The 27,587-nt window shown below is 28.7% G+C and overlaps 1 long non-coding RNA gene and 2 pseudogenes across 1 annotated transcript; all 3 read left to right on the top strand.

The window, feature by feature from the left end:
• Positions 1 to 587: 587 nt before the first annotated feature.
• On the top strand, positions 588 to 4,068 carry LOC125578319 (annotated as a pseudogene).
• Positions 4,069 to 16,345: 12,277 nt separating this feature from the next.
• On the top strand, positions 16,346 to 18,582 carry LOC125578318. Its single transcript, XR_007316402.1, has 3 exons — positions 16,346 to 17,070; positions 17,163 to 17,997; positions 18,280 to 18,582. It is a non-coding gene; the product is annotated as an uncharacterized LOC125578318 (long non-coding RNA).
• Positions 18,583 to 19,625: 1,043 nt separating this feature from the next.
• Positions 19,626 to 22,982, top strand: LOC125578316 (annotated as a pseudogene).
• Positions 22,983 to 27,587: the final 4,605 nt, after the last annotated feature.

Genomic DNA, 27,587 nt, shown 5'->3' with positions numbered 1-27,587 from the left:
ATCATTTATAAGATTATAAATATATTTATAAAATTATTTATATTGGCTTATCAGATGTTTTAAATTATAATAAGAGGTTCTAAGTAATTTATAGAAGCTTATATATTAATTTATAAAATTTATTTTGAAAATTTATCCTCCTATTTCAATATTTTGATTTTTTTCATTTTTAATGGTAAAATTTTTCAACTATGTTTACTTAGTGTAGAAACCCCTAAACTAAAGATTTACTGGTAGTAATGGTAATTATGACCTGTTAGAGTATAATTCATTAAATAAAGTTAGTTTATAGGTTTTTTTGTGAAATACTTAGTTTGTAGGTTTTTATCCAAAATAAACTTAGTTGAGGGGTTTTAACGTTAAAATTCCTTATTCTTTCCTTATTATCTATTATTTAAATACTTATAGTAGGATTTGTTTTATCAAAAACCAGTTGCAATCAACTGAAGAGATATCTTCTTTCCTAATATCATGCATTTAATATTTAAATATATATATATATATATATATATATATATATATATATATATATATATATATATATATATATATATATCAAGATTTGAGTTACCAAAATTATGTATATATTATAACTTGAATATCGTTAAAAATTTATTAAAAGATATTTTATCTCATAAGTGAATTAAAATTTATTAGAGGATATTCTATCTCATATCTTCTCTTGAAAACTAGGTTATTTAGAAATTTAAACTAATTTGCTATATAAATATCACGCCACTTCTATTAGTTTCACGCATCTATCTTTTAAGTTTTCATATGTTTTTGATCGTTCTAATTTAAATTCTACATTTGTGATCTTGCGCAGATGTATGATAATCAACAAATTATATAATTGAGAGCCAAAAATAATCTCAAAGCTTCTTAAAAACTTTGAAACTCATTGACGTTGTCCTATCAATTATATAATTTGTTATCTTTTGGGGATTATTTACATCTTTAAATACTTTTGTTAGAATTACTTTTTTTCTGACTCAAGACTTAGAGAAAGAAACCGTAAATCATCTCCGTTGTTACAATGAAACCAATGATAATAAATCTCAGGTATTTAAATCTCTCTTTTATATTTCATGGCTGATTTTTTTATTGGGGTTATGTGTGAAATATTTGTTTTTTTCAATTATATTTTTCTGATGTTTTAAGATTAGTGTCAAATGTGATCGTTTGAAGCATAATGCATTCTCAGAACACACCTCCATGATAAACAATTCTATGTAAATTGTGTCAATTATGTTAGTGATTTTGCATCTTAGTATTGTGCTGGTGTTCCAAGAGAGAAAGCGTATCATCTCAAACCGAGATTGTTGGAAAAGGTAATTGGTTTATAGATGTAATTGCATAATTGACATCTAAATGATACTTTTTATTAGATAATACCAAGCAGTCCTTTTAAACCCTTTGAACTCTAACTTTTTGAAATAACAGAATAATGATGTTTTACCTATAAGCAGTTCAAAGAGTTATGTATCTAAAAGATACGCTTTATCAGATATAAATGATACGTTTTATTAGATAGTACCAAGCAGTCCTTTTAAACTCAAACAATGCCATGTTTTGAGTTGTACACATTGTATTGACCTTTTTTTTCCTTGCGGTGTGTATTCAGATAACAGTAGTGAAGTGCAGATATGAAGTAATATCAACCAAAATTAAGAAAAGTCTTTTAAAAGCATAGATAATCACATTAGCATCTCTTGAACATGTCAAACAACCAGCAGTTTTGCCAGACCCGAATTTTTTAAACAGGTTTTCTACATTCTTTTTTCTTTTTATTTAGTTTCACCTGATGAGAAGTTTGAATCACAGACTCTTGACATTTTAAAATTTATATTATTTGTTTGTGTAATGGTGCAGAGGTTTCAATGAGACCGGCTTATCGTTCTTCCAAGAAAGTAAAGGACTATGACAAGCTTGAAGCTGAAGTGAAGAAGAAATAGAAGGATGATAAGCTTGAAGGAGACGCTGCTTTGAACAAGTTCTTCCGTGAGATATATTTGAATTCTGATGAAGATATGAGGAGGGCTAGAGCAAATCATTTGTGAGTATCTATCTATCTATATTCCTATTTAGTCTTTCTTCTCTCATGGAGATTACAATGTTTTTGGCATTTTGATTGACTCTTTTGCAGTTTTGCACAATCAACAGGTGGAATCTAATGGGACAGTGTTTTCAATAGACTGGAAAGATGTTGGTGCTACGAAAATCGAGAGCACTCTTCATGATGATGTGGCGCTCAAGACATGGGAAATATGATTTTATATGATGTGTGGGTTTTACCTTAATCTAGATAGAACTCGAAGCCTTGGTCTTAAGGTCTGGTTTCTCTACTTTATAGACTTAAGGTACTTTGTATTTTCCATAACTCATATTGTTTATACGAAACACTGAATTTTTTAATCTAAACGTTCTAATGTATTTTTTGTTCATATGAACATAGTATAAATATTAATATGTAACATCAAATCGTTCATATTAACCACATACATGTAACATAAGTATTTTATAGTTGTAAATTTGTAATTATCAATTTAATATTAATGTTAATGCCCGCACATGCGTGCGGACGGTCCACCTAGTTATACTTAAACGAATGTGACAATCAATATATTATTTATGTATAATATAGGTTTCTACTTATAGTGATGTTATGATCTGGATATTTTCTTCTCTTTACATTTACATTTTCTATTACCAACATCTTGAAAATGAGAAATCAATTTTGGATTTTTCTATTTTCTCTGCTTCTACTAAAGTTCATATACCAAGCACGATGTGAAGCTACAAAACCGGTGACGATGATCCGACCAGAGACCTATTCGAGCTGAAGGTAATACGACGTTCCTGGACGGAAGAACATGGTGCGTGGCTCGACCAAGTGCGTCTCAGGCTGAGCTACAGAGAGCTCTTGATTGGGGATGTGGTATTGGGAGAGTGATTGCTCAGTCATCGAGAAACATGGTGACTGTTACGAGCCGGATACGATATGGTCGCACGCATCTTTTGCGTTTAATGTGTATTATCAGACTAATGGGAACAATCGCATTGCTTGTTACTTCAGTGGAACAGCTACACTCACCAAGATCAACCCTAGTAAGTTTCTTGCACTATGTAGGGTACTAAAATGAATAATCCATTAATTTGTTTTGCCAAAAATATCTCTCTTTATATATAAAAATGTTATGCCATATGTTATATATGGATTTACCCTTGTATACCCTTTTTTTAAAGGAGACACCACTAACATCCTCCACGCATCCCCTGTAACGTCGTCAGTGACAGAAGAGTCAATTGATCGACCTAGTGCGCCGATGACATCAATAATTGATTCAAATTCCATCCAATTGTTATGCCAAAAAGACGCAAAATCCTTCCTGAGTTTACATGATAGAGAATGAAAGGTTTTGCTAAATAAGAAAGCTTCATGAGCCTTCTCCAAATCCAGCTGCAAATATTTGAGACCCACAACGATTCAGAACCAGCAAAAAGGAGCCATATGAGTTTGAGTCCATACACAAAATTTAATTCCATTAAGCAAAGCAGACCCAAAACTCCGCACTCTTTCGGTGAACAAACAGTCTCCCAAGACACTTTTGCCCCCCTTGCGAGTTCAGAGCTTCTGTCCAGAGAAAGGTGGTACAAATCTTTTCTAGTTTTTTCCAAACATTCTTTTGCCAGTGGGACAAATTGCAGACCAAAAATTGATCGTACTAGTAGACGGCTGTTTAAATCTCCTGCAAAAGATAGCTGTTTTGCTGTCAAAGAAGTAACTCGAGATCTGATTTTATCCACTAAAGGTTGATAATCTTGGCTTCACAGCTTATGAGGCATCAGAGGAACTCCGAGATACTTCACAGGAAGAGACCCTTGGACCAAATCAAGTTCAGTCGCCAAAGATGAAGCAGAGTGTTGATCATTCCCGTTCACAAAATACACAAGTTTTCCGCGATTATTTTATGTATGGCGGAGTACGTAATAATAGATGAGATATTTTATATGTTGCTTGCAGGCTACGGAACGTGCTCTTATGATGTGTCCAACTGTCCAAGTAAGAATCCTAATTTCATATTTTTGTTCGTTATGCCTTTTTAAGTATCATTTTGGTCAACTTGTCTCCATCATATGTATGTGGATCGTGTAGAAACACATTACTTTTGGTTAATTTTTAATTAAAGATATAAATGATGGGAGAACATGACATGTTCAACATCCCTTATATAGTGTCCATTTTGGGATTTCTCATATAAATGGAAAGGCCGACAAAAATTCATTAATGTTTCAGTAGAAAGTCCATAGAGGACCTTTGAATTTCTTTTACCAAAGACCATTGTCTTCAATGACTAATCAACTAATTATGAGGTGGAAGTACGACGTGTTTCTTTACAGAATTATTATATGCATATATTTGTGTGTGTGTGTTAATGATGAAAGAATTTTCCAAAAGAAAATATTAGGAGATCTCAGGATTATGAGATCGTTTATAATACTCCCTCCGTTTCATAATACTTATGTTTTGTAATAGTGCACAAAGATTAAAAAAATTATATTTTTCTAGAAAAATATTTTAAACATATAATTTTAAAATCAGTTAACCAACTATAAAATCTAATTGGTTGAACAGTTTCCAATAAAGTTAAAGTTAACATTAAAATCTCAAAATTTTCTTAAAATCTCAAAACTTCATGTAAATTGAAACAAAACAAACTTTCTAAAACATCATCTATTTTAAAACGGAGATAGTATATATTTTTATATAGTTATTAGGAAAGTTAGCATTTGTGTATAAGGAAGGTTTACTATTCTCTAAATGTAAAGATGATAGACAAGTTATTTATTTGTATAAATAAGCATATTGGCTAAGTTAATAGGATGAGAGAAACTATTATACTTTAAAGGTTTCCTCTAAACTTATCATGGTATCAGAATTTTCGATCCTAATCCTGATGGCTTATGGATTTTTATTAATTAATTGTTTTGATTTTTTTAATGAGTGATTTAGGTTTTTATGTTACGACAAGTTTTAAATGTTCTTTTTCCAATTTTATTGAAAACTTGTATTATTATTAAAAAGAAGGGAAAAAAGAAGATGATGAGATACATGGTTTCATACTACAAAGCTGGTTACGTATCAGTGATTGATGACACTATGTGAATCATATGCATGGATCATTGATGGTCCGTCCATATTCGCTAGTATAGTTTTTCTTCAGATCTTTATATGGAGCTATCTATCTACTGCAAATTTGATGGTGGTCCTAAAGATGTTTGAAGATTAATGATTCTGACGCAGAGAAGGAGCTACGCTCGTCGTTCGTAACTGACGCTGTTCGACATGTCACCGGGTCGCTGATTAGAGGGGAAGGGCTTCGATTCGCCATCATGAGCTCTCCAACTTTCGCAAAGTCTTCACCTTTTCAGGCTTTTGAATTCTGATAGATTCGTTTTTTATCTTTCAAGGTTGTTGCTCGTTTCAATGAGCTTGTGACGAAGTTGCTTTTGGAAGGAGCCATTGATGCAATTGAAGCTAATGAGGTTCTACTTAATCAGGCTATATGGGTTCCCGGCAGCTTTGATCTCGGTCACTCGTGAGAAAGGATGCTCTCGGTCTCAAAGCTTCTCTGTTTGGGAATGGCTCTGCGTCTAGGACTGCATTGTCTCCTAAGCTGAGCCAAATTTAATTTTAACATTTACACCAAAAAAAAAGTTAAAAATTTAGTATTTCTTTGTTTTTATTTTTACTAAATATTTATTGTTATCGTCCAGTTGTAAGAATAACTTTCAAAAAGAAAATATTCCTTTTTACAACAAGTACCTTATATTTATGAAAATTTAAAATTTACTTTATTTACTTTTAATTTTTCACGATTTTTATAAAATTATAACTTTGTTTAAATTAAAATTTCCTCAAATATACATTAAATATTAATGTTTTGTTTGTCAACATAGTTAGTCTGATTGAGTGTTTATTTAATTATTATAGGAAGTATTTCACAATATAATTATACATATATCAATATTCTTATTTACTTTGACTAATATATGTAAAGCTGAGTTTGGTTTAACATTTTTGTGTTTTTGATTTATTTTGAGATTTTGTAAGTTATGCTAATTCCTAGAATTTGGTTTAATAACATCACTTTATATTAACAATTATATATTTGTTTATTTAATTATATCATTGTTTATAAATTAATATAATAAAAATTTGTTCAAGATAATAACATATTTACAAGATATTAGTGTTGTTATCCAAAAATAATGTTTATAAATCAATAAAAATTAAAAAAATTGAAAGATTCATAAAATAGTATAAATTTAATGTTTAATTTTTTTTTGATCTTTAAACTAATAATATATTTATTAATAAATATTTATTAAATATATTATTAAATAACTATGTCCGCATGTACAGGCAAAACTCCTAGTTGTTAATAAATCATTTCTCTAGGATCCGAATCCAGTAATAAGACTTCCTTTAGATTTAGGTTACGGGTAATTTGGTTCTTTTGTTCTGTTGAATAATTCCAAATATGTGGAAACTTAACATAGTAATAAATGTACATGTTAAGAGATAAATACAAAAAAGAAATCTAGAATAAGAAAATGAAGTTTTCTATTTAGATTATATTTGTGTCTCCATATCCCATATGTGTGTGCTCCTTTTCTTATTTTTCGTTTCTCATCCGTTTCTTTCGTATCTGTATTCCTGAGCGGTTTCCGTGAGAGCTTCGTGTTTGTATACTTGTGCAACGTGAGTTCGAGGTTAAACGACTTCACAGTTTAGGCCAAACATCAAAAATGAGCTTGAACACTTAGAGGAAATAATTAATTGTCCAAAAGTTTGTGTGTTTATGTTTCTTGTTCATCTATTTGTTCTAAAGCTGTGATTCGACGAGGTCACATGTATCAGAGCTACACAGAGCTCTTGATTGAGCATTTGGTATTGGGAGAGTTGATTGCTTAGTCATAGAGCCGGATACTATACGGTCGCACGCATCTTTTGCGTTTAATGAGTTATCAAACCAATGGAACAATCGCATTGCTTGTTACTTCGGTGGAACAGCTACACTCACCAAGATAAACCCTAGTAAGTTTCTTGCACCATCTAGGTTACTAAAATGAATAATCGGCCAATAATATCTCCAATTATATCTATAAATGTTATGCCCTATTTTATATATGGATTTACCCATGTATACTTATTTTCCAAAAGTAAGATAAATGACAAAAGAAATACGTGACTGAATTTGAGTAACCTCTCTAATAACATCTTTTTGATATAACATTTTCTTTTCTGCAATTATTTTATGTATGGGGAGTACAAGATACTAGATGAGATATTTTATATGTTGCTTGCAGGCTACGGAACATGCTTCTATGAATATGATGTATGCAAGTAGGAACCATCCCCTGTATATTAATTCTGAAGCATTACAACATGTTTTCAGAGCCATATGTCATTACTAGGATGATTCTTACAATCTTTAGAAAAATAAGTTGGTCTTTATAAATATATATTATTTTATTTTATTAAATTAACTATCAAATTGATTAGTAATGTAAAAAAGAATATTCTCAATTTTCTTATGAAATAAAACTTACGGAATTACCTAATATGATTAACATATATATGACAATTAATGATTATGAATAATACATATTTGAAAACATTTTTTGTATCATCTCTCTTTTTTGTTTAATTTTATACTATTAATGGAAATTAAACAGTCACATCAAGCATATAATAAAAAAATAGATTGTTTTCTTATATGTTATATTTTGAATTTTTTAAAACGACTACATATTACTAAAAATGACAAAAGTCTCACATTGAAAGTTTTGTGATCAATGGTTTATTTTTTTGTTCAATCAAAATACAGATGATCATAAATCGTATGAATATTAAGTCTCATTAATAAATATTCATATTATATATATATATATATATATATATATATATTAATATCATTAAAATTAAACTACATACTATATAACAATATGTAAAATTCAAAATTTTCATGGAAAATTATTGAGATCTTAATATTTTAATTTTGAAATTTGTACTGATAAATCTCACATTAAAAGTTTTGTAATTAGCGGTTTAAATTTTTGTTACAGTAAACATACAAATGTTAATAAAATCATATGAGTAGGAAGTGTTAATAATAAAAAATTATATTAAAATATACTATATTTATGTCAATATCACTTAATTATAATTAATACCATATAACACAAATAAAATGATTGAGGTATATACTTTTATGTATACAAATTATTTCTTAAATAGGTAGTTTCAAATATGTTATTGGGAAATTGCCACAAATAGCACATTCATAGTACCACTTTTCATGTTTACAGTAACCACTTTTACCCTCACTTTTAATGAAGGATAAAAGACAATTATATCCTTAGGGTTAACTAATATAGACTTAGAGTTTAGAGTTGAGGGGTGGGGTAGGGTTTTTGGAATGCGAAATTTAGAATTCTAATAAATATATAAATAAATATTTTAAAAATATATAAAAAAATTTTAAAAATAGTTTCAAAATTAATTTTCGTTTTTCAAAAGAAATTTGAAAATAAATTAAAGAAAAATTCGAAAACAAAATTTCAAATATATTTTTATAAAAGAGTTCGAGTTTGAAAAAGTATAATTCGAAAACATAAAAAAAAATTTACTTTTTTTATTTTTTTATTTAAATAATGATTTATTATATATATAAATAACAAGAGCATAAGAGTTTTTTGCCACTAAATGAAGAATGTATTTTTGAAAATGTCTCCTTAGTGGCGGTAAAAATGAAAAGTGCTACCATGAAAGTGGTAAACATGTAATTTCCCCTATGTTATTTGATCCTGACAGTCCCAAATATTCTTTAAATCGATGTGATTTTTAATATTAGAAGCACTATATATATTATTTTATTCAGATTAAATATTTTAATCTTGATTTTTATTCCTAAAAAGCTTTTAATGAAATATCATGACAAGATTCTAATAATCTCCTTTTGAGTTTGTTCGAAGAATGAGAGATTTGATCATTCGTCTAGTATTTGTTTCTCCCTAATACCCTATCTAGCTATTATAAATGTAAGAATGAAAGATTTTAACTATTTATTATAAGTTTTCTGGTTTATCATTTAATAAATCAAACAGTTCTTAGTTTATACATAGTTTACACATACTATAATGGTAAAATATTATATATAAATATATTTTATCGTATACTCTTAAGTAACTAAACCTAAATCATAGGTTAATAAAATAAATAATTTGTTTTGTTGTTCTCGAATTAGATGATTTTTAAACTGAACTAGTGAATATGTACTAACTACTAGACATACATTTATATTCTGAGTCTGCACTTATATTATATAACAACTTGATATATTAGAATCACTAACCTGTGAATAGAGTTTATATGTATCTGGAGTATAACTAATTTTTACAGATGTCTATCTTTTTAAATTGACACTTATGTAATTCACCGAATTCATAGAAGAAAAAAAAATAAAACTCATATCAGTGAAACATAAACGACAACACAATTTTATAGAGGTAGAAAATGAAATCACTTATGGAGACTCAATAGTAAACAAATCCTGAGCCGAAAAGAGGCATTTACTTATTACATAGATGGTGCACCTAATCCTCTTTTGTCATTTTACAATCGATCTTGCCTATACGATTACTTTGATTTGTGTCAGCTGGCAAAACTTAATATCCTTTTGTGCATATGGAGTCCTGAAATAATTAAAATGAATTTTAATACGTTAACTCTTTAACAACAATGATAAATTTAAGAGACCAACATTTGTATTCACCATTTTATAATCGATAAAAATGGTAGTGTTGCAAAATGTTAAAATCATTTGATAAACAAACATTAGTATAAAATGATGGTTATCATCTAGTACTTTCATATTTTTGTTTGTAATGCCTTTTAAGTATCATTAGATTTTGATCCGTGCTTTGCAAGCGCAGAATATTTTATGATGACAAATTCTACTACTAAGTTTTTCGTATTTAAAACATTTTGAAACTAAAATCAGTGTTTTTAAATTCGATCCAAACCCGCGGTCAAATCGGTTAATCCGGTGATTTGATAATTTTCTTTAGGTTTTTAAAAATATCAATATTTAAAAAAATCACTAAAACTAGAGACTAACCGATTGAACCGATGGATGACCGATATGTAATCCAATTTGATTTAAATTGATATAGTTTCATAATTTGTCACCTTTTAATCTAAATTCTAAGGTTCATTGTTTTGTAGTTTTATGAAATTTTGACGTTTCTACAAAATTTTGATGCAGAAAATGATATGTATCAAATAATTAAGAACTATAAATATGTCTTGAACATATTACTCCTTTTTATATAGCCTAATTAATTTTATTATAATTGTTTTGTGTAATTTATCTTGTTAATTTTTTGGTTTATCTTATAATAGGTTTAAATTTGTTGTTAACAATTAGTGTTAAGCATTTTCTTTAAATAACACATATATATATACATATATATATATATATATTTTTTTTGAACATTTTTCATAATTATTTTTGTTATTATATTTATTGTACAATGTATAACTTTATATATTTTTATGATATGGATATTATTGAATTATTATGTTACTTAAATGATATAACCATTATTTAGGAAATATAATAAATAAAATAATCCGTTAATTTAATTGATTTATTATTGAATTTTTTGTAGTTATTAAACCTGTAAAATAAGTTCTATTTATTTTTGCTGTTTATAAATTATCTGAATTTTTTCTATTATTTAATTTATCTAAATAATTTGAAAGAAAATTGTTAGAATTATAAAAAATATGAGGTCTAATATTTTATATTGCTTGGATAAAAGATTAATTATAGTGTTGTTTGTAAACATGGATAGTAGTATAAAGAAAAACTAGACCCTGACCAGTGCGCCAGCGCGGGTATAAATTTTTGATTTTTGGTTATTTATTTAACTAAATGATGTATTTGTAATATTTGATATATTATATTCACCAACTAAATATTTTTTTTGGCATCTTAAACCATCTATTTATGACGAATATTCGATATCATATAAAAAATTGAACAAATAGACGTAATTAGAGAATTGTAGACGTTATTTAAAAACAATGGTTATTAATGTAAAATATGAAGAAATATTATATTATGACTTAGTATGGCATAAAAAGATTATAATTTAATTGTACATGTTTAAAGAAAATATAATGATTTTTAAACTTCTATGAAAATTTAACATATAAAAAATGGCGATGAACTAGTCATCAAATTATAAATAATTTCATAATTTTATTAATAATAAATTATTTATAGTCTTTATTTTTTCTTGCATATATTTATTAAATATCCATAACATTAATATGTTAAAAGGCCATATTATGAAAGCCCATGTTGTAAGTTTTTTTCCGGGAAGTGTAACAAAAATAAATTACCTTTAACTCTTTTGTTTTGTTTAAGTTCTGTGTCGGTAAAAGATTAAAAAAAATCTCTATCTTTTTCAATGTTCAATTTGAAGCTTATAATGCGAAACTCATACACAAATATAGGCAATTGGTTGGAATCTCTATATCTTTATATTCTTACAAATTTTAAATTTCTTGTTTCCTCTTCTACAAGCAAATCAATTACCGAAGTAATAGATCAATTGGTTGGAATCAATTATATTCTTATAATTAGTGTAATTATGGTTACAGTTTCTATATTTAATAGGTACATTAAAGATACGACATTAAAGATATTATGTTTTGATTAATAGAAGATATTGGATTTTGAGTTTGTATTTATTGATTTGTTTTTATAAAGCTTAGAAAATCAATAGGATGATTGGTTGGTTGATACATCCTATAAAGAAAACGAAAACTATAGGTGGTTTGAATATTGTACATCGATCGATGCATGATGTAAGTTGACTATATAAAACTTGAGCATGATCATTTCAAACTAAAGTATAGGTAGGTTATATGCATTTGTTATATTGTAGTTAATATATTTTAAATATTATACTAGGTTAAGACCCGCGCCTTGCGCGGAATAAACATTATATATATAAATTATTTTACATATTATATGTTTATAACATATTATGAAATAAATATATATTGAATAATTAAAAAGTCATTATCTATTACTTACATAATTAAATTGGTGCAAACATATAAATAAATTTTATAAATCGAAAAAATATTTTTTCTATTTGATATGATATATAATTAAATTTAAATGATAGTAACATATATATGATATGTTTTATATTAATATTTATTAGATGATGCTTTTCTAAGCTTTATAAATGATAGTAACATATATATGGGATATGTCAAGTGATTCACGTTTTCGTAAAAAATAAAATTCAAGTTCTTTATTGGGCCGTACTCATCCGTAATAATTTACATTAAATATATGATGTATTTTTAGGTTTATTTAATGATATTAAATTTAAATTTGACTAAAGAAAACTCATTAATTTAACTGGAAAAGAGAAACATTATAAAAGGTAGGTTCATTTAATGATATTAAGTTTAAATTTGATTAAGAAAAACTCATTAATTTAACTGGAAAAGACAATCATTAAAATATGTAGGTTAATTATTAACCAAAGATGTAAGGCTTTAACTGGTAACCATTAAAAGAATAAGAGAAATAACAAGGAAAAGAATGAAATGAAAAAATAAGAGGAAAATCTATTTCTTTTCTAATTTTATAAGGAATAATTGTAGTCTTTTATTCTTTAAAAGTTAAAGAATATTAAGGAATCATAAGTAATAAATAAGAATATTGTTTGGAAACATAGATAGTAGTATAATGAAAGGAATATTAGTGATTCAATGTAAGTTTAACTATAAAGTTGAAAGGTGTATTGAATTTAAAAACTTACAAAATAAAAGTTAGGTCCAATATAATATTTCTGTTTTTTGGTCAACTTCTGTCCATCACATGTATGTGTGGATCATGTAGAAACACATGACTTTTGGTTAATTGTTAACCAAAGATGTAAGGCTTTAACTGGTAACCATTAAAAGAATAAGAGAAATAACAAGGAAAAGAATGAAATGAAAAAATAAGAGGAAAATCTATTTCTTTTCTAATTTTATAAGGAATAATTGTAGTCTTTTATTCTTTAAAAGTTAAAGAATATTAAGGAATCATAAGTAATAAATATTCCTTGTAAATGGTGTAAATTGTAAGAAATGGTAAGGAATCAACTATGCTCACTCATTTCTTTGGTTACCATTTAGAGATGAGTTCCATTTTGGGATTGAGGTGATGATGGGAGAATTGACGTGTTCAACATTAGATGAGTTCCATTTTGGGATTTTTTTCACATAAATGGAAAGGCTGTAAAAATGCATTAATGTTTAAGTACAGAATCCATAGGCGACCTTTGAATTTTCTTTTACTAAAGACCATTTTCTTCACTGACAAATCAACTAATTATGACTTATGAGGTAATCTTTAGTCAAAAATCATATGAACAATATTAATGTAGGACAATGACTTCTCAACTATAAATACCTGATGTATATCAAATTGATGACTAAACAAAGACAAATACAGATCATTGTAAAGAACAGAAAACAAACTTGTTTACCAAGATCAAAACGTGCTCAACAATTCACTAATCAAAGGTATTATGTTAATTATCTACTTGTATGGCTCGATTTTGTGAATAATCATGATTTATATTGCAATATAATTTGTAAAATTTTATTTAAAATTCTCTATCTATCATGATGTAATCATACTTAAAAAAACACAAACCTGTTTATCAATACCTTTTAAAAAACACAAACTTTATATACTCTTTTGAATTTGAATTATTTAAAAAAAACACAAACTTCATTTTTAGAGTTTGAAAAATTTAAAAATAATTTAAACAGCTCATCTCCCGCAAAGATCCGAACCAAACACGAATAAAAATTTATAAATACTTAAATGAGATTGAAATCTTTAATCTCAAAAACCCAAAACCTAAATAGACCCGAACTGAATAATAATGGGTACCGACCGCCCACCCCTAATTTTGAAATAGAATACCATGCTAACAACTATTCTGGATTTGGTGATATTTTTGTGTAAGGTGTAATTCAAGACCATTATTTGGTAAAAGCTGATGGAGAATAACAAAATTAGAGATGCACAACCTAAATTTCAAGGTATAAGTTAAAAAAGGAACTCAAATTTAACTTTTGATTTATTAGGAATATTTACTCATAAAAATATTTTTTTATTCATTTAGGAACTGATGGAACCAATAGATATATGTATAATCAGTTATGGAAGTTATGTGCTGGATCTTTGTTTGATCTTCCAATAATTGGAGAAGAAGTTTATTATTTTCCTCAAGGGCACATAGAGCAGGCACATGTTTTTCTATGAATAATTTCACATTAATTCTCATATTTTGTTATTCAATAAACTTTTCTACAATCTTATGACATTATCAGCTTGTAGCATCAGAAAATGACAACCTGTGCCAATTTAAACCAATTTTTGATATTTCTTCAAAAATTCGTTGTAATGTTATTAGCATCAAGCTTAAGGTATGTATCTTTGGTATTTGATGTTTCTCTTTAGGAAATACACATGAGATTAATTGGCTTACAATTGTACATATTATGGTTTTGACATGTTTTATGCATGAATTTAGGTGGATACCAATACAGATGAAGTTTATGCAAAAGTTTCGTTGTCGCCATTTTCACCTGTACGTGGAAATTTTAAAATTTTATTTAAGAACTAATAGTACCTCTTTTTATAATATCTGTAAATAAATTTATGAATTTAATTATTAGGAATTTGAAGTCTCTATTCCTAATGGCAACAACGAACAAAACATTAACTATTTTACCAAGGTGTTAACTGCTTCGGATGCCAGCACACATGGTGGTTTTTCTTTATTTAAAAAAGATGCCATTGAATGTCTTCCTCTATTGGTATTTTCATTTAATAAATACACCAAATAAATCCATAATTGACTTATATTGTAAATTTTTATATGATCCTTTGTATTAAACGTTTTTTTAGGATATGTCACAGCAAGCATCGAGTCAGTGGATAGTTGCTAAAGATCTCCATGATCATGTTTGGAAATTTAAACACACTTTTAGAGGTAGCTACGTTTTCTATATCAAAATCGTTTGGTAGTAACTAATAATCTTTATACACAACTAATAATCTTTATTTATGTATAAATTATCAATTAGGTACACCACAAAGACATCTTTTCACATCTGGTTGGAAACAGTTTGTAAGAAAAAAAAGTTTGGCCGTTGGAGACTCTGTTGTATTCCTTAGGTATATACATTTGTCATTTTGCATCTCTTTTGTTTCTTAATTTTTTTTGTATTTTAAATATTTTTTGTTTTAGAGGGGAGAATGGGGAATCACAAATCGGAATCAGAAAAGCAGCGCCTCAACAAAGCAACATATCATCATCAGTAATTTCGAAAGAGAGTATGCATTATGGTTTAGTTGCTACTGCATCGAATGCTATTAACTCCAAATGTATGTTCGACGTGTTTTATAGGCCAAAGTAAGGAAAATACTTTATTACTCTACTTAAACATCATGAGAATATTTTATTTTTAAAAAGCATATTTTAATTTATTCTTGATATGATGATATTAGGTCGAGCAAATTCATTGTCAACTGCAAAAAGTTATAGATGCAGTGAACATGAAGTTCAATACAGGTTCAAGGTTTACTATGAAGTTTGAAGGACGTGATTTTAATGAAATAATGTAAATATTTGACTCTCATATAATTTTTTTTTTCCAAATATGATTACTTACAAATTTTGTTTATACTGCAAAGATATTCTGGGACAATAGTAAAAGTGGAAGATTTCTCCATTTATTGGAAGGATTCAGAATGGCGAAACCTACAAGTAAAACTTATTCATAACTAATTTTTGTTATATTATTTTAGACTATGATTTCAAAATAATAATAAGTAAAATCCACTAACTTATTTTTATAGGTTCAGTGGGATGAAGCTGCAACAATTTCAAGACCTAATAAGGTCTCTCCATGGGAAATTGAGCCTTTAATTCGAAAAACCAAACGCCAACGCGAAATTAACGAAATTGGTAAGAAAATACTTTTAAATAATTTATGCTTCTTTGTGTATCCATTATCATCATATTTCTATATATAAGTTCAAATATGATAATTCATATGTTGACTCAAAGCCAATAAATTGGAGAATCAAGTATAAAATCTTCGACAAGTCTTCCTCAACTTATTTATCAGAATGAAACTAATGATTCAAAAAATTCATCTGGTTGGCTAGTGAGCTATGCAGGTCTTGCTATGTCCAAACCATATTACAATGACCAAATGGTCCAGTCAACAAAAGAAAATTCAACCACCAATGCATCTAGTAGCTTCAGATTGTTTGGAGTTGATCTAACGGCTTCTACCAAAGCAAGAGATGTTTTGGAACCACTTGAATCATACCAAAAGAGTAAAATTTCTGAAATCTTTGATGAAGAAAAGCTTGATCAAATTCAAGCAGTGACATCACTAACAGAAATCCAAACGAAGAAAATAAGGTGTACTACAAGTAGTACCAAGGTATGACTAAGAGCATCTTCTACTTATTCTTTACTTTTTAGTCAATTCTAAAATTATTAATTATTAATAAGTAGAACATGATAAGACATAGGCTTTGTAAAATTATTCATGTTCTTTTTAAGAAAAGACTAGATTTTATATATGGTTGCACACACAGTTTTATTCTAATACAGTAGATTTGATATTGATAAGAAACTTGAATAACTTTTTAACCAGATTGAGATGACTATATTTAATTCACAAACACTTGATATGTTTATTGACCAGGTTCACATGGAAGGTGTTGTTAGAACTGTTGATTTAACTGATTTTGATGGATACAATCACATGATCCTTGAACTAGAAAAACTCTTTAATATCGAAGGCAAGTTGCATATGCACAGTCAATGGAAACTAACCTTTAAAGTTCATGAAGGAGATATGATGCTTGTTGGAGACGATTCATGGCTGTAAGTTTCCTTTTTCTTCTTCTCTCAATTTATTCTTCTTCTCTCAATGTTTGGGAAAATAAGAAACTTAATGTGTTTTTGATTCTGTGTAGGAAATTTTGCAACACCGTGAAGGAAATATTCATATGTTCAAAATAAGATGCCATAAAATGAAATTTGAGAACCAATTCTCTAAAGGTGACTCAGCATTTACAAAAATAATTTCACCGTCCGATGTCGAGACAGTCAAAAAGGGGGTTTTGTTACTTTTAATGCGTTTTTATATAATACTAGGGTTTGATCTCTGTTCACCCAGATATTTTACTTTTATTTAACATTTGTGTTTAACTTGAAGAGTTTGGTTTTATATTATGTGTGATATTTATTATTGTGATTGCTCTTCTTTACTTTTATCAACTCTTTTCATTGAACTTATTTGTTATAAGGAGATTAAGACTCAGTTTTGTTGTGTTTACTAAATTGCCTTATACAATTACTGAGATAGTTTGAATGGGACTATGTTCTGTTTTTATTTTGGCGATAGAACTTTTAATCATTTTCTTATTTTAAATCATCTAGTTTCATGTCTGCTCTTATTTGTTTTTGGTAAGTTGTTTTATATTGCATTCTTTCGAATTGTGCAACTATATATTTTTATTTCCATATCAATATTGGAATTATGGTTGAGTTTTTAAAAAAAAAATTATGTATGTTACCTTACAATTTATTTCTATACAATAACTGTTGATCTCTTATTTCTGTCATGTAAACAAACTTTTAGTTTGTTTGTAGTACTAACATATGGTTATTAACATTTACCAACTAAGCTAATGGAGATTTTAGTCAAAAATAGTTGAAATATTACATATTATTTTCAAGGCTGGAAGCACATGCTACCCCAGCTTCTATCCAGGGCCGACACTGCTTACATCGTGATGAAAATCTTGTGTAGGTTTATTCTCTATTAATCTATGTAATTGTTAATAAATCATTTCTCTAAGATTCGAATCCAAAATATTGAAACGTAAAAAAAATTAATGACTTCATAACTACTGGAGTAAAAAGACTTCCAGTAGATATAGGTTGCGGATACTGAAACTAGAAATGTTCAACGTAATTTGGTTCTCCCATGTGATTGAGGCCATCTGATTGAGAGACTGGTTAGATAAAAACTGTTATCTTTGGTACAGTCAATGAACTTAATCGATTTTTTTTTCTTGATCTGAGTAGGAACAAGATCGAAGATATTTCTAAATACATGAACATTTAAGTGGAAGAGTTGTGTAAGAGAGTTGACGTGCTCACCAGGCTTCACTATGCCTCATCAAAATCAATGCCATAAGCTCTGTTCTTTTTTTTTTTTAATTTATGCTTTCTTGAGTTTAAAGTCTTTTGATTTGTTAGCATCATCTTCTGAATGGATTTAGGTATTGGCTTTTGTAATAACTTGGCTATGTTGTTTTGTTTCTTAATCAAACCGACTCTGTTTTTAGTCCTTTACATAGAGAATCATGAAGATATAAAACATAATTGTGAATATTTTTATTGAGATATGTATATATTTAGTTAAGAAATCTAGGTTTAACGTTTACATTCTTATCTTCCTATATAAGTTGTACATGTATAAGCTTTATCATTATGAGAGTCAATATACAATTCTTCCAATCTTATACTCTCATCATTCTCTACACTTTAGATTGAAAAAATTGTGAATCACTTTGTCGAAATATATTTAGTCTTAAATGTGTGTTGTGTATTGTATGCCTTTCCTATGTGAAATTATTATGTTTATAATTAAACATATACTATTTGCAGAGAATTAATTGCTTGTGAGTTGTGAACGCCTCTCCTCAACTTTCAGTATTCGTTATACAATAAATGAAGAGTTATTCTTGGGTTCACCCCCTAGGGTTTACCCTCTAGGTTCACGAACCAATAGAATTTTATTATTTCAAATTCGATATCTTTTAAAAAAGAAAACAAAATATTGTCAAGTTATTATGTTTTTAAATAAAAAGGTTAAAAAAAATAGTTGTTACAAAAGAAAAGATTATTTTTTAAAAAATATTGTTAACGTCGTCAACAAATCACTAAACCCTAAATCCTAATCCCTAAACCATAAATCCTAATCCCTAAACCCTAAATCCGAAACTCTAAACCCTTGGGTTAACCCTAAACCCTTGGATAAATCATAAACTCTAAATCAAAAACCCTAAACACTAAAATCCTAAACCCTTGAGTGTTTCGTTTAGTGTTTTTGATTTAGAGTTTATGATTTATCCAAGGGTTTAGGGTTTATCCAAGGGTTTAGGATTTAGGGATTATGATTTAGGGTTTAGTTTTTTCTTAAAATTTTTTTTTTTTTGTAATTACTACTATTTTTATTTTATTTTTTTTTAAACATAATATAACTTGGCAATATTTTGTTTCTTTTTATAAAAGATATCAAATTTGAAATAACATAATCCTATTGGTTGGTGAACCTAGAGGTTCATCCTAGGGGGTGAACCCAAGAATAAGTCATAAATGAATGGAAAGTAATATTCCTGATATTAAAAATAATTAAAAAAAAATCTTATGCTATCAATTTCTTGAAAATTTTATTACTCTTGAAGGCACCTTCGATTCCTTAATGAGATCTAGATTATTCTTAGCTCTTTTGATTAGGTTATCTTGTCTAAATAAACCTAACCTCACTTGTCTCAACCTCCAAAGTCCCCATCACTTGATCATTATACTTAAACGAGTGTGACAATCAATATATTATTTATGTATAATATAGGTTTCTACATATGGTGATGTTATGATCTGGATATTTTCTTCTCTTTACATTTATATTTTCTATTACCAACATCTTGAAAATGAGAAATCAATTTTGGATTTTTCTATTTTCTCTGCTTCTACTAAAGTTCATATCCCAAGCACGATGTGAAGCTTCAAAACCGGTGACGATGATCCGACCAGAGACCTATTCGAGCTGAAGGTAATACGACGTTCCTGGACGGAAGAACATGGTGCGTGGCTCGACCAAGTGCGTCTCAGGCTGAGCTACAGAGAGCTCTTGATTGGGGATGTGGTATTGGGAGAGTTGATTGCTCAGTCATCGAGAAACATGGTGACTGTTACGAGCCGGATACGATATGGTCGCACGCATCTTTTGCGTTTAATGTGTATTATCAGACTAATGGGAACAATCGCATTGCTTGTTACTTCGGTGGAACAGCTACACTCACCAAGATAAACCCTAGTAAGTTTCTTGCACTATGTAGGGTACTAAAATGAATAATCCATTAATTGTTTTTGCCAAAAATATCTCTCTTTATATATAAAAATGTTATGCCATATGTTATATATGGATTTACCCTTGTATACCTTTTTTTTAAAGGAGATACCACTAACATCCTCCACGCATCCCCTGTAACGTCGTCATTGACAGAAGAGTCAACTGATCGACCTAGTGCGCCGATGACATCAATAACTGATTCAAATTCCATCCAATTGTTATGCCAAAAAGACGCAAAATCCTTCCTGAGTTTACATGATAGAGAATGAAAGGTTTTGCTAAATAAGAAAGCTTCATGAACCTTCTCCAAATCCAGCTGCAAATATTTGAGACCCACAACGATTCAGAACCAGCAAAAAGGAGCCATATGAGTTTGAGTCCATACACCAAATTTAATACCATTAAGCAAAGCAGACCCAAAACTCCGCACTCTTTCGGTGAACAAACACTCTCCCAAGACATTTTCCCCCCCTTGCGAGTTCAGAGCTTCTGTCCAGAGAAAGGTGGTACAAATCTTTTCTAGTTTTTTCCAAAACATTCTTTTGCCAGTGGGACAAATTGCAGACCAAAAATTGATCGTACTAGTAGACGGCTGTTTAAATCTCCTGCAAAAGATAGCTGTTTTGCTGTCAAAGAAGTAACTCGAGATCTGATTTTATCCACTAAAAGTTGATAATCTTGGCTTCACAGGTTATGAGGCATCAGAGGAACTCCGAGATACTTCACAGGAAGAGACCCTTGGACCAAATCAAGTTCTGTCGCCAAAGATGAAGCAGAGCGTTGATCATTCCCGTTCACAAAATACACAAGTTTTCCGCGATTATTTTATGTATGGTGGAGTACGTAATAATAGGAATTTTTACTCTCCAAGACACTTTATGTCTTTGGATTTACAGCCCAAGACACTTTCTACATGTGACAACCTTTTTTTCTAGTTAATGTCTTTTATGCCCTTATGTCTTTGGAAAGTAAAAAGAAAAATTAAACCAGCCAGAGCCTATCGGTTTACTTATTGTACCAACCCCTCTCTAATAACTCACAACCCTATTTCCTTATTCTAAAATCACGACCTCTCTCAAGACACCCCTTTTGCGGCGAATTTTTTAGAATCCTAGGTTCGATTCTTCACACACTATCCTTCCATTATCGTCTCCGTAACACCGCCAAGCTCTTGCTTCCGAATCAATCCATCTCTGTCAGTCTTCTCAGTCTTCCATTGTCGCCTCCGTAACCCCGCTGTTCTCACGAATCAACACCGCCATTCTCAGTCCTTCTAGTTCAAGTCATGCAAGGTTTGTTTCTTTCTAATCTAACTATATTTTAAATATTTAAATATACATAAATTTTAATCTTTATCACAATTATCTTACATGATATAACCTTCTCTCTAAATCCTCTCGTTTTCCACCGATGACCTAGCTTTCTCCGGTCCGGCGCCTGCCGGTTCCGGAGATCTCCTTCTCCTCCCTCCTTTTTTATTCCTTTTACCTCTCCTCACTTCTGCTCTTTCCTGTCAATATGCTTGTGCTTCTGGATTCGGCTGAGCTTCACCAGAGATCTTCGCAGTTTAAAGGGGCGGTTCGGTGGTCTGGAAAAGCGGCGAGGCTGAGAAGTGGCTTTTTGGATCAAAGGTTCTGTCGGATCTAGTTTTTCGTTTTCCTAGATCTACGTCCTTGTTGTCGGCGGGCGCGTGGCTCAGTGGGGGTCCTTCTCCAACTTCGATCTACATCTCTGCGAAGCGGTGTAGCGAACGGAGGAGTGGTTGATTTGCGGTGGTTTGGTTTTCTCTCTGGTTCTCAGAGGCGACGTGTCCGTAAGGTTTTCCCATCGGCGTTGTCTCCTGATGGTCAAAGCTTTGCAGTCTGCGCACGGTGGGATCCTTCTTCCCAGCTCCGGTGGAAGCTCTGGGTTTCTTCTGGTGTTCGGGTTCCACACCCCCTCAGTTTTCTGTTCCGGTTGTGCTCTTGTCGACAGGTCCGCTTTCTGTTCTTCAGGCAGTGGTACAGGTTGTGTCTAGCGGTGGTGAGTCTTCTCCTCCGGTTTATACCTACCTTCAATGTAAGGTCACTCTCTCCTCTGCTCTCTCTGTTTCTGGGTGTCGACGGTTTCTGTCTACCCATAGTGGCATCTGTAGCAAGCCTTGGACTGCTCTCCTTTCGTATGTGGATTGAGGATTGGTGTATGTTGTGACTTGGCGGTTTGACGCAAAGGTTGTCCCTGGTTTTGCGTCTCGGGCTTCATTCCTTATCTGTGAGCAGGGGTTTGGTCTTCTTGGGGCGCTGCTTCAGTTTTTGCTTCTGGGTTCGGCGTTGTCCGATGGCGTAACTGCTCTTGCTCGTCTTGTGGAGACTGGCCCAATGCTGCTGCTCTTGGATGAGTTCTTGAAGTCCTAACAATCTTCTTGGGGATGTGCTTTTGTTTCCTGCTAAAGTCTTGGCATTCATATCCTTTTATCTTTTCACGATGTTGTTGCAGCCTGTGGTATAGCTTAGGTGTATTGTTGTTCTGTGTTTTTGATCCAAGTTGTATGCTGTTCGTTTAATTTAATGCAAAAATTTACTCAAAAAAAAAAAAATTATCTTACATGATGATGAAAATCTTGTGGAGGTTAATCTATTTAATCTATTTATACTATTATTTTTGAATTGAATTTGTTTATTTGTCATGTTCTCCATAATTTTATGCTTAGTTATTAAACAATTTTCTTTTAATTTGACTAATTAAAGTTTTAATATCTAATAAATAAATTATATAATTCGTTATTTAACTGATTACAAACTAATATTATAAAAATATCTCAAAAATAAATGGAAAACGTTTTAGAAAAAATAAAAAGATAATTCCATGTATTTATTTTGTGTTTATCTACATCTTTATTTCTTGTTTATTTATTTTCATAATTAGTATTATATATACACATATCATAATTAGATTTATCATTATACTAAAATATTATAAATAGTTTTATACAAAATAACAAAAATTTATTTATATTTGTTTGTAAACATAATATGTCATGGCATATTTTTTTGAAAAATTATTAAATTTATTTTAGTATTAATGTGATTTTCGTGATATTTTCATTTTTATTCTTATCATTCAGTTGCAAAAATAACTTGTATTTGTTATTTAAGTTGAAAATTTAATTTTAACATTTACACCAAAAAAAAAGTTGAAAATTTAGTATTTCTTTGTTTTTATTTTTACTAAATATTTATTGTTATCGTCCAGTTGTAAGAATAACTTTCAAAAAGAAAATATTCCTTTTTACAACAAGTACCTTATATTTATGAAAATTTAAAATTTACTTTATTTACTTTTAATTTTTCACGATTTTTATAAAATTATAACTTTGTTTAAATTTAAATTTCCTCAAATATACATTAAATATTAATGTTTTGTTTGTCAACATAGTTAGTCTGATTGAGTGTTTATTTAATTATTATAGGAAGTATTTCACAATATAATTATACATATATCAATATTCTTATTTATTTTGACTAATATATGTAAAGCTGAGTTTGGTTTAACATTTTTGTGCTTTTGATTTATTTTGAGATTTTGTAAGTTATGCTAATTCCTAGAATTTGGTTTAATAACATCACTTTATATTAACAATTATATATTTGTTTATTTAATTATATCATTGTTTATAAATTAATATAATAAAAATTTGTTCAAGATAATAACATATTTACAAGATATTAGTGTTGTTATCCAAAAATAATGTTTTTAAATCAATAAAAATTAAAAAATTGAAAGATTCATAAAATAGTATAAATTTAATGTTTAATTTTTTTTTTGATCTTTAAACTAATAGTATATTTATTAATAAATATTTATTAAATATATTATTAAATAACTATGTCCGCATGTACAGGCAAAACTCCTAGTTGTTAATAAATCATTTCTCTAGGATTCGAATCCAGTAATAAGACTTCCTTTAGATTTAGGTTACGGGTAATTTGGTTCTTTTGTTCTGTTGAATAATTCCAAATATTTGGAAACTTAACATAGTAATAAATGTACATGTTAAGAGATAAATACAAAAAAGAAATCTAGAATAAGAAAATGAAGTTTTCTATATAGATTAGATTTGTGTCTCCATATCCCATATGTGTGTGCTCCTTTTCTTATTTTTCGTTTCTCATTCGTTTCTTGCGTATCTGTATTCCTGAGCGGTTTCCGTGAGAGCTTCGTGTTTGTATACTTGTGCAACGTGAGTTCGAGGTTAAACGACTTCACAGTTTAGGCCAAACATCAAAAACGAGCTTGAACACTTAGAGGAAATAATTAATTGTCCAAAAGTTTGTGTGTTTATGTTTCTTGTTCATCTATTTGTTCTAAAGCTGTGATTCGACGAGGTCACACGTATCAGAGCTACACAGAGCTCTTGATTGAGCATTTGGTATTGGGAGAGTTGATTGCTTAGTCATAGAGCCGGATACTATACGGTCGCACGCATCTTTTGCGTTTAATGAGTATTATCAAACCAATGGGAACAATCGCATTGCTTGTTACTTCGGTGGAACAGCTACACTCACCAAGATAAACCCTAGTAAGTTTCTGTTACTAAAATGAATAATCGGCCAATAATATCTCTAATTATATCTATAAATGTTATGCCCTATTTTATATATGGATTTACCCATGTATACTTATTTTCCAAAAGTAAGATAAATGACAAAAGAAATACGTGACTGAATTTGAGTAACCTCTCTAATAACATCTTTTTGATATAACATTTTCTTTTCTGCAATTATTTTATGTATGGGGAGTACAAGATACTAGATGAGATATTTTATATGTTGCTTGCAGGCTACGGAACATGCTTCTATGAATATGATGTATGCAAGTAGGAACCATCCCCTGTATATTAATTCTGAAGCATTACAACATGTTTTCATAGCCATATGTCATTACTAGGATGATTCTTACAATCTTTAGAAAAATAAGTTGGTCTTTATAAATATATATTATTTTATTTTATTAAATTAACTATCAAATTGATTAGTAATGTAAAAAGAATATTCTCAATTTTCTTATGAAATAAAATTTACGGAATTACCTAATACGATTAACATATATATGACAATTAATGATTATGAATAATACATATTTGAAAACATTTTTTGTATCATCTCTCTTTTTTGTTTAATTTTATACTATTAATAGAAATTAAACAGTCACATCAAGTATATAATAAAAAAATAGATTTTTTTCTTATATTTTATATTTTGAATTTTTTAAAACGACTACATATTACTAAAAATGACAAAAGTCTCACATTGAAAGTTTTGTGATCAATGGTTTATTTTTTTGTTCATTCAAAATACAGATGATCATAAATCGTATGAATATTAAGTCTCATTAATAAATATTCATATTATATATATATATATATATATATTAATATCATTAAAATTAAACTACATACTATATAACAATATGTAAAATTCAAAATTTCATGGAAAATTATTGAGATCTTAATATTTTAATTTTGAAATTTGTAGTGATAAGTCTCACATTAAAAGTTTTGTAATTAGCGGTTTAAATTTTTGTTACAGTAAACATACAAATGTTAATAAAATCATATGAGTAGGAAGTGTTAATAATAAAAATTTATATTAAAATATACTATATTTATGTCAATATCACTTAATTATAATTAATACCATATAACACAAATAAAATGATTGATGTATATACTTTTATGTATACAAATTATTTCTTAAATAGGTAGTTTCAAATATGTTATTGGGAAATTGCCACAAATAGCACATTCATAGTACCACTTTTCATGTTTACACTAACCACTTTTACCCTCACTTTTAATGAAGGATAAAAGACAATTATACCCTTAGGGTTAACTAATCTAGACTTAGGGTTTAGAGTTGAGGGGTGGGGTAGGGTTTTTGGAATGCGAAATTTAGAATTCTAATAAATATATAAATAAATATTTTAAAAATATATAAAAAATTTTAGAAAATAGTTTCAAACTTAATTTTCGTTTTTCAAAAAGAAATTTGAAAATAAATTAAAGAAAAATTCGAAAAAATAATTTCAAAAAAAAAATTATAAAAGAGTTCGAGTTTGAAAAAGTATAATTCGAAAACATAAAAAAAAATTTACTTTTTTTTATTTTTTATTTTTTTATTTAAATAATGATTTATTATATATATAAATAACAAGAGCATAAGAGTCTTTTGCCACTAAATGAAGATTGTATTTTTGAAAATGTCTCCTTAGTGGCGGTAAAAATGAAAAGTGCTACCATGAAAGTGGTAAACATGTAATTTCCCCTATGTTATTTGATCCTGACAGTCCCAAATATTCTTTAAATCGATGTGATTTTTAATATTAGAAGCACTATATATATTATTTTATTCAGATTAAATATTTTAATCTTGATTTTTATTCCTAAAAAGCTTTTAATGAAATATCATGACAAGATTCTAATAATCTCCTTTTGAGTTTGTTCGAAGAATGAGAGATTTGATCATTCGTCTAGTATTTGTTTCTCCCTAATACCCTATCTAGCTATTATAAATGTAAGAATGAAAGATTTTAACTATTTATTATAAGTTTTCTGGTTTATCATTTAATAAATCAAACAGTTCTTAGTTTATACATAGTTTACACATACTATAATGGTAAAATATTATATATAAATATATTTTATCGTATACTCTTAAGTAACTAAACCTAAATCATAGGTTAATAAAATAAATAATTTGTTTTGTTGTTCTAGAATTAGATGATTTTTAAACTGAACTAGTGAATATGTACTAACTACTAGACATACATTTATATTCTGAGTCTGCACTTATATTATATAACAACTTGATATATTAGAATCACTAACCTGTGAATAGAGTTTATATGTATCTGGAGTATAACTAATTTTTACAGATGTCTATCTTTTAAATTGACACTTATGTAATTCACCGAATTCATAGAAGAAAAAAAAATAAAACTCATATCAGTGAAACATAAACGACAACACAATTTTATAGAGGTAGAAAATGAAATCACATATGGAGACTCAATAGTAAACAAATCCAGAGCCGAAAAGAGGCATTTACTTATTACATAGATGGTGCACCTAATCCTCTTTTGTCATTTTACAATCGATCTTGCCTATACGATTACTTTGATTTGTGTCAGCTGGCAAAACTTAATATCCTTTTGTGCATATGGAGTCCTGAAATAATTAAAATGAACTTTAATACGTTAACTCTTTAACAACAATGAT

This window comes from Brassica napus, chromosome A9 (assembly GCF_020379485.1).
Source record: "Brassica napus cultivar Da-Ae chromosome A9, Da-Ae, whole genome shotgun sequence".
Lineage (NCBI taxonomy): Eukaryota > Viridiplantae > Streptophyta > Magnoliopsida > Brassicales > Brassicaceae > Brassica > Brassica napus.
This window is presented reverse-complemented; position numbering and strand designations above follow the sequence as displayed.